This window comes from Eutrema salsugineum, unplaced genomic scaffold, assembly GCF_000478725.1.
Source record: "Eutrema salsugineum unplaced genomic scaffold, Eutsalg1_0 scaffold_3, whole genome shotgun sequence".
In the NCBI taxonomy this organism is placed as follows: domain Eukaryota; kingdom Viridiplantae; phylum Streptophyta; class Magnoliopsida; order Brassicales; family Brassicaceae; genus Eutrema; species Eutrema salsugineum.
The window spans coordinates 4447198-4456077 of NW_006256756.1; the positions used below are offsets into that span (position 1 = coordinate 4447198).

Sequence of the window (8880 nt, forward strand, 5' to 3'; positions counted from 1 at the left end):
CAACCCCTTCCCAAAAATTTTTAACATCGTCAAGTCCACCGCAAGTCATATCCATTAACTTTTCTTGTTTTACGTTAACAAAATGATTACCGGTGTACGCAGGCAAGGAGCGGGGCAAAGTTGGCTGAACACCTTCAAACCCCGGCGGTGGACCTCGAACAGTCAGGTTGTGTCGCTTCTGAAACTTATAACGCTCGACATTATAAACCCCGAGTGTCACATAGATTGCAAGCGAATTAAAATCAACTTTGACGGCCATGAATAACTCCATGTCCGCCGTGAATGCGATGTCCTGTGGCGTAGTTTTTTTTCCAAAGGACCGACCATAGCCTCCGGTAGTTTGTAGGTCAGCGCCATCATTTCATACCTTGGAATTTTGTAGCGCTCCCTCACCATTCCGTCAAGCGACTCGATGATAGTAGGTTTTTAGCCTACTAAGGTCAATTAACCTCTTGTGTTGTAGCACTTGAGGGTCAATCCAAATGAAGATTATCTAGACACTAAGGCTATGAGGATCAATTCTTAATCCAAGTCCAATCAATCAGGTTGGTGATTAAGTGATCTAAAAACATAAAGCAAACAAGAAAAAGCAGTAACTAAGAACAAGCAAACAAGAGAAACTAAACAAACACTCAAATTCAAATAAACAGAAAGCTAAACCTCTAGATGTGATCATTGATCAGGGTGCTTTAAATGTGAATTCATGATGCTAAGCAAACAATGCAATTCTTGCAATTCTTTAGTCTAGACTTCCAAAGCAGATTAATTCATTCTCATGACAAAAATCCCTTTGTTAATTACCAATTGAAGACTAATTCCCATTAGATGAATAAACAATCAACAAGCATAAGGTTCCAAGTCTAAAATGACCAGACAGCCTCTTTGTGCATCAAAATAAGAGCTAAGAAAGACTGAATCTTATACAGAAAGATAAAGCAAACATCACATGATCTCAAATTCCAATTAACTTAGAACTCTAATCTAGATTAATCCTCTCATGAAGGCACTAACCTCTACACTAATCCATTTTCAAACAAAATCATCATTTGTGAAAATACGAATCAATGAGCATTAAGAAACAGTTCTAATATGTCATTCATGCATTTAACAATCATTCCCATGATGAAAAATGCATAAACCCTTAAGTTAGCTCATTCAGGCATTTCATCAAACACCTTGTGGGTGGAGAAATGCCTAAGTTCTAGATCAAGCTTATAATGAGAGATCTAGCATTAGGATCAGCTAACTAAGGAAAGGAGAAGAATATGTAAGCTTAAACAATCATTAATCTACATCTAAGCACCCTAATCTATACACCTAGAAGCTTAAAAGAAGACTACTCACTAATCATGATGAACATACCATTTCCTTTGCAAGAGGTGATGTAAATCATGATTAGAAGCAAAGATAAGAAGATGAGATGATAAGAAACAAACTTATATTGATTAAATCCTTGAGATATCTCTTAACAAACTCGTTTTTTAACCAAAGGGGAAAGAGAAACAAGAGAAAACAAAGCTTAAGTCTTGGAAAAAACCCTAAAAAGTATATATAGTGTCTCTTGCGGACCGGGTCGGCCCAGGACAAACTGGGTACTGATCCGGATTCAAAATGGGTCATGTCTCAAGTGTGCGACATGGTCAGGGGCTTCCCAAGTCGCAGACCCAAGTCGCACAGCTATAGAAACAGGCTTGTGCACCTTAAATCCTTCAGCCCCAGCCGCATGCCTATCTAGGTGTAAACTGCGAGAGTGTTTGTGCTGTTCAGGCTTTCTTCTCTTCAACTCGCACAACCAAGACGCATTCTGGAGACAATATGTGTGCGAGTTGGTCCTCCTTTAGTCTCAAGTCGCAGGCCCAAGTCGGTGTAATTTGCGAACACATGTGCAACATGGTTCCACTTCATGTCCAACTCGCAGGCCTATCTCGCACAGCATTGTGGACTTAGTCAAATTTAATTCTGGAAGTCTCTACCTTGCTCAGAGACTCCTTACACTCATCTATAAAGTCGCAACTTTTTCCCAGAGTATGAACATTCATGGGTGCGTGTTAATCAAGTCGCACACCCAAGTCGCATCATTTCTCATTTTCTCGGAGCACTCCGCGTTTGGTGCATCATAACTCCTGGAATACTGGTCCAAATGCCTTGATTCAAACTAAAGTGGCAAGGAAGCTCAATTATCTAGAATTTTTGATGAATAGTTCAAGTGCTTCAAAGGGATGGCAGGGTTCTTGGAGGGTTGATCTTTGACGTGCATTGCACGGGTCCAAATTGGCTTCTAGACATGTGTCCATTCCGGAAACGTTATCTTCTTGCTCATAGCTCCAATTTGAATGATATCAAACGTTATGGAAAGAGGACTAAAATATCTTCAATCTTGATGAAGGTCCTCTAAACTGAATCGGTCTGGAAGTGCATCGTCCCTCGCAATCTTTGGAGCTCATCGGGTCGGTCTAAAACGGTGGCGAGACATGTTCGTCTTCTGGTAGCCATATCTTTCAGCTCAGTGCTCCAAATGCCCTAATTTGAACTGTTCTGGGTTCTTGACTCAATTATCTCCAACTTTGATGAAGACCTTAACAGCTGAATCAGACGTCAAGACCTTACGGTAACGTGATTTCTGAGATGTATCTGCATCCGAGATTTTTGGCCGAGAAATTTAACCGCCAGTACGTGTTTTTGGCCGAGAGATCTACCCGCAGGAAGGATTTTGGCCGAGAATCTTCGACCATCAGTACATCATTTTGCCCAGAACCTCAAAATTGCTCCTCTACACCATTTTTGATTATTTCAATTCCATTCCTTCATCTGAATCACATTCTCCACTCCAAATAAGCTTCATAAGCACCTGTTTAACACTCCAAACCATGCAAAACTCTTTTGGACCTAATGAAATCTCTAAAGTCCTAAAACAATGCCTAAAGACCTAAAATGTATGCAAATGAGACATGATTTGGACTTAAATATGTACACTAAATGATGCAATTTATGAATATATCAACTCCCACACACTTGTCCTTTGCTTGTCCTCAAGCAAAAGGAACAAATGAGAGAAAGAGGATGAATGCATTGGGAGTTCATATTTCCTTTGAAAGAGAGAAGTGACCACTAAGAGAGTTCAAGTTCTTGCTCAATATGCAATGCAAGACCATACTCTGATGTATCAACTCAACAGTAATCTCCACAAGTTCTCCTATTCCTCAACTCTTTGACATTCATTAAGCTTTCAACCAAGTGGATCAAATGATGCAATGTGTAAACAAGCAGGTTTGGCTAGGGAGAGGATATGAGATTAAAATGATCTCATCAATGTCTGAGTGGGTTCAATGCAGCAAGGGGATCTCTCTATGAAATGATCAAACTTTGGCAGAATGCTAAAGGTAAAAAGCAACCTATGCATACAAGGGCAAGGACTCATCCCACCCCACACTCTACTCAAAGCTTTCTCACTTCCTCACTCTCTCAAGAACCTCACTTTCTACACTCTTTTTCCTTTCACTAGGGGACTCATTTTTCATTTTCACACTCAAGTCTTGGAGTTCAAACTTTACATAGCTCTTTTTCACTTTCTTTTGTAACTTCTAGCCTCTTTTTCTTTCTTTTTTAAAACATTTGAGCTCTTTGGCTTCTTTTCTTTTCCTTTCACTTAGATGCTAGTCTCTTTCTTTTCAAAACACTAGAGCTCACTTTCTTTGACTCAAGACTCCAAGACTGATTTCTTTTCTTTTTCCCCTAGTTCTCACCAATCTCCTTTTTCCACTCATCTCTCTTTTTTGCACTCACCATCAAGTATTCCCCCACACTTAGTTCTTGCCAAATCTCTCAGCTCCTTGATGATGAACTTAACACTCAATGAGACTTGCCCTTGTCGCTCTAAACCTAACACTTTCTGTAAGTTTGATCCAAGGTGGCCTTTCAATCACACACAAACATTTGGCTTGAAGGAAGGATGGGTTCAGGGTGAGGAAAACTGATCCATATGCGGATTCAGCTATTTGAGCTAAGGAAGAGGATGGTAATATCAGGATTCTAGCTCAAATATGTATATTGGTATCCACAAGCTTATTCAGACAATGCACCATAAGATATTTTCAAGTCAAGTTCAAGGTTTTCACATATCAGAGTTGAGTTCAATTCAAACTTGCTTCTCAGATTCATATCATTTCAAGCCTTGCAAGCACAAAAATCATTTCACAAGCATATTTAATCCAAATTCTCAAGGTGATGTACTCTCAAGGAAAGAACCTATCATTACTCCCATGCACAATGAAACCTATATGATGCAACTAGACTCAATCCTAAAAATGTGAAATGCAAATAGAATGAACATTTTTTTGTGAAAATTTTTGATTTTTCAATTTTTTTGGTTTTTATATGCACTAGATGCAGACTCAAGATGCAAATCAAAATAAGAACAAGAGAAAACATGGTTAGTAAACACAAAGCCCCTCCCCCACACTTAAATAACACAGTCCCCTGTGTTATAAAAGCATGAGAAAGAGGGAAAATCAAATTCAAAAATGCAAATGACAAATGAAAAATGTTAAATGCTCATTTACAAGTGTTTGGAGTGATACCTGGTGTGGTTTTTACGCAAAGGTGGAGTGAGTAGCTGCACCAGGTGAGGCTAGACATCACTGGAGTTGGGTTTAGCTGGGCCTGTACTCCCTTTGCATGACATGGACTTGTCTTGGACCGACTCGCACACCCAAGTCGCACATAAAGCTTCCTGAAAGTTCTGGCCTTCTTTGCTGCTGCTACATGGTCCTAGAAGACACCAACCCGCACACCCAAGTAGGTGTAAATTGCGAGCATGTGTGCTACTTGGATCAGGGGAGAACTGACTCGCACACCCATGTAGGTGTTTGCGAACAGGTGTGCTAGATGGGACCTGGCCTTGTCCAACTCGCACACCCATGTAGCACTCCAGGCGCCTCACCAGTTTTCATTCCTTAAGTCATTCCTCAGCTTGTTCACAGACTCCTTTTCACTTTGTCCTTGGACCACAGCATTCCTAAGTCACCTTAGACCTGAAAACACTTCACAAAACCCATCAAAATATCCTAAAACATGAAAAAGAAGAGAAAAGATTAAAAAGATTATATACAAGGATAAGCTTGGGGTGTCTCCCAAGAGCACTTTGTTTTAAGTCACTAAGTTTGACTTTTCATACTCTTTTCTTTGTGAGGGAGAGGAGGATCTTTGATGCTCCTTGTCTTGTCCATGAATTCATGCATTAGGTCCCTGTTCATCAGCTCTTGAACACCAGATGACCCTTTGTCTATGAGCTCTTGTGTGAGGATTGCCCTGACTTTTGCAAAAGGTTTTGATCCTCCAATGCCTTTAACCTTGTATTCCACAGCTCCACCATCAAACTTCCATGGAGTGAGAGTTAATACTTGAGAAGAGGACCCAAGAGTGAATGATTTGGTGCTTGTTGGGTTCTTGTCTTCAGACCCTGAACCATTGCTTTTGTTGCTGCTGACCTCCTTCTCACTTGGTGTAAAAGAAAAAGATTCCAAGCAAGCTTCATCATCACTAAAGAAATCTCCTTCAAACTCAAGATCAGGTCTTACTAAGGATTCTTTCTTCTTCTCAACAGATGCAAGGGGTTGAGCTTCTTCTATAGTTTCCAATACTCCCTATATACTTCATCTCATAGTGTTTCAACTCATCAGAATCATCAGATAAAACCCCACAAAATCCAGCAAGAGGAGATTTAAGGGGATAAGATACTTCATCATCTACCTTAGTAAGCACCACTCTTTGAGTATCAAAGTCCATCCTTGCTCCTGTGGTGTTCAGAAATGGAGTTCCAAGCAGAAGAGGTAGCTCTTTGGACTTTTTCATCTTCATGACTACAAAATCAGTTAGAACTGTGCATTCACCAATCTTTAATGGGTAGTCTTCAAGGATTCCATATGGCTTCTTTGAGGATGAATCTCCAAAGGTAATTGACATGGGGTGAAACTTAATACTCTTGATCCCTAGTCTCTCCACCATGTCTAAAGACATTACACTGATGCTTGATCCAGAATGACATAAAGCATTGTTCACTTTCAAACTTCCAAGAGAGCATGAGATGGAGAACTTTCCTGGATTACCTAGCTTGGGAATTGATTTGGGTTTCACCCTTGTTGAACCAGTGCTAGAGACTCCATCAGATGTCCTTCCTTGAACCATTCTCTGATCCTTTCTTTCAGTAATCTCAGAAGCTGCCTCCCCACCTTCTTTCTCAATGTCCTCATTGAGATCACAGAACAGGAAGTCAAACTCCTCTATGATGGCGTCCTCATCATCTTGTGTCAGGTACTTTGCACTTGAGACATTGCCATGGAGAAGATCCTCAATTTCTTGGACAGCAGCATGATTCTCAGCATTTGAGAGGATTACATTGCAGTATTCTGTTTGATGTGCAACTGATGTCCCTGGTAAAGATCTTTGAGCTTGAGAACTGCAGTCGCCCTTGTTGTTCTCTAGAGTCTTGACTTTGGAAGCCAAGATTGAAAGTTGAGTTAGAAGATCAGAATAAGTGCAATCCACCTTGTTGTTAATCTCTGCCATTTTCTTGTTGAAGTCCATGGCACCATTTGCTTGACCTTGGAGGATTTGCTGGAGCAGGTTATGTACTTCCTAATCCTTATTCCCTGAGTTCTGTTGGAGGCTTTGCTGTTGGGGAGGGACAAAACCTTGTTGGTTATTGATGTGAGAGTGAAATTTCTGGGTGGGGTGATTCTTGTAGTAGGTACAACCTTTTTGGTAACCTTGTTGTCCACCTACAAAGTTTACCTCAGCTCTGATGTCTTCCCCTTGAAATGTGTCTTGAAACACATGATTCACATCTTTAACCATGTTGACTGACTTATGAGAAGCTAGGAGAAGTTTATCTAGCTTCTCATTGAGAGACCAGATGTCTTTCCTGTCCTTTCCTCTTCAGCACTCACAGCATCTCTTGAACTCCTGTCAAAGTCTGATCCATAAAGCTCATCACTCTGAGCTACATTCTCCACAAGGGTCATGGCATCATTGACTTCCTTGGTCATGAAATTACCATTTGAAGCTGTGTCCAAGAGGACTCTAACCTTTGGTAAAGCACCTCTGTAGAATGTACTTAGCAGCTGAGCATCTGAGAATCCATGGTGAAGGAATTGCATGGTATACCCTCTAAATCTTTCCCAAGCCTCACAAAAGGATTCATTGTTCTTCTGAATGAAACTTGAGATTTCATTTCTTAACCTTGCTGTTCTTGATGAAGAGAAGAACTTGGTTAGAAAACCCATGTTGTGACTGATCCTTGAGGTAGAGACTTTTCCCACTGATGAGCTTTGTCTCCTAGAGAAAAAGGGAATAGCCTCAACTTGAAACTGTCCTCACTCACTCCATTCATCTTAGTTAGATCACAAACTCTATCAAAGTTGTCAATGTGATCTAATGGGTCTTCTAATGCCAAGCCATGGAACTTGTTTGATTGCACCATGTTGATCAAGCCAGATTTGATCTCAAAATCGTTTTCAGGTGTAGGAGCTTGAATCCCATGTCTTTGACCCTGAGCATTTGCCTCATCACCAGCTCCCACAACTGTTCTTGGACGTGGTGCTGGACCCTCTTGCTGAGCCTGGTGGGTTCCATTACCACCATGAGCCTGTTGCCCTTGATCCATACCCAACCTCTCAATGTGCACAGCTCTTTCTCTTTGTCTTCTTGCTTGACTTCTGGTGTTCATACACCTGAAAACAAAGACAGCACTTGAAAGGGAATCAGTAAAACAAAAGAAAATGACTTGGTCTCAAGAAGATCCAAAGTCTTAATGCTAGAATAAACTCTCTAATTGGCAAAGGCGCCAAATTGATAGTAGGTTTTTAGCCTACTAAGGTCAATTAACCTCTTGTGTTGTAGCACTTGAGGGTCAATCCAAATGAAGATTATCTAGACACTAAGGCTATGAGGATCAATTCTTAATCCAAGTCTAATGAAACAGGTTGGTGATTAAGTGATCTAAAAACATAAAGCAAACAAGAACAATCAGTAATTAAGAACAAGCAAACAAGAGAAACTAAACAAACACTCAAATTCAAATAAAGAGAAAGCTAAACCTCTAGATGTGATCATTGATCAGGGTGCTTTAAATGTGAATTCATGATGCTAAGCAAACAATGCAACACTTGCAATTCTTTAGTCTAGACTTCCAAATCAGATTACTTCATTCTCATGAAAAAAATCCCTTTGTTAATTACCAATTCAAGACTAATTTCCATTAGATGAATAAACAATCAACAAGCATAAAGTTCCAAGTCTAAAATGACCATACATCCTCTTTGTGCATCAAATTAAGAGCTAAGAAAGACTGAATTTTATATAGAAAGATAAAGCAAGCATCACATGATCTCAAATTCCAATTAACTTAGAACTCTAATCTAGATTAATCCTCTCATGAAGGCACTAACCTCTACACTAGTCCATTTTCAAAAAAAATCATCATTTGTGAAATATGAATCAATGAGCATTAAGAAACAGTTCTAATATGTCATTCATGCATTTAACAATCATTCCCATGATGACAAAGGCATAAACCCTTAAGTTAGCTCATTCAGACATTTCATCAAACACCTTGTGGGTGGAGAGGAGAAGAGAATGTAAGCTTAAACAATCATTAATCTACATCTAAGCAACCTAATCTACACACCTAGAAGCTTAAAAGAAGACTACTCACTAATCATGATGAACACACCATTTCCTTTGCAAGAGGTGATGTTAATCATGATTAGAAGCAAAGATAAGAAGATGAGATGATAAGAAACAGACTTAGATTGATTAAATCCTTGAGATATCTCTTAAAAAACTCGTTTTTTAACCAAAGGGGAAAGAGAAACAAGAGAAAAC

The 8880-nt window shown here is 39.8% G+C and overlaps 1 non-coding gene across 1 annotated transcript; it reads left to right on the forward strand.

Annotated features, from left to right (window-relative positions):
• The first annotated feature begins 7131 nt into the window (after positions 1–7131).
• LOC112085624 lies at positions 7132–7238 on the forward strand. Its single transcript, XR_002898925.1, has one exon. It is a non-coding gene; the product is annotated as a small nucleolar RNA R71 (small nucleolar RNA).
• The last annotated feature ends 1642 nt before the right edge of the window (positions 7239–8880 follow it).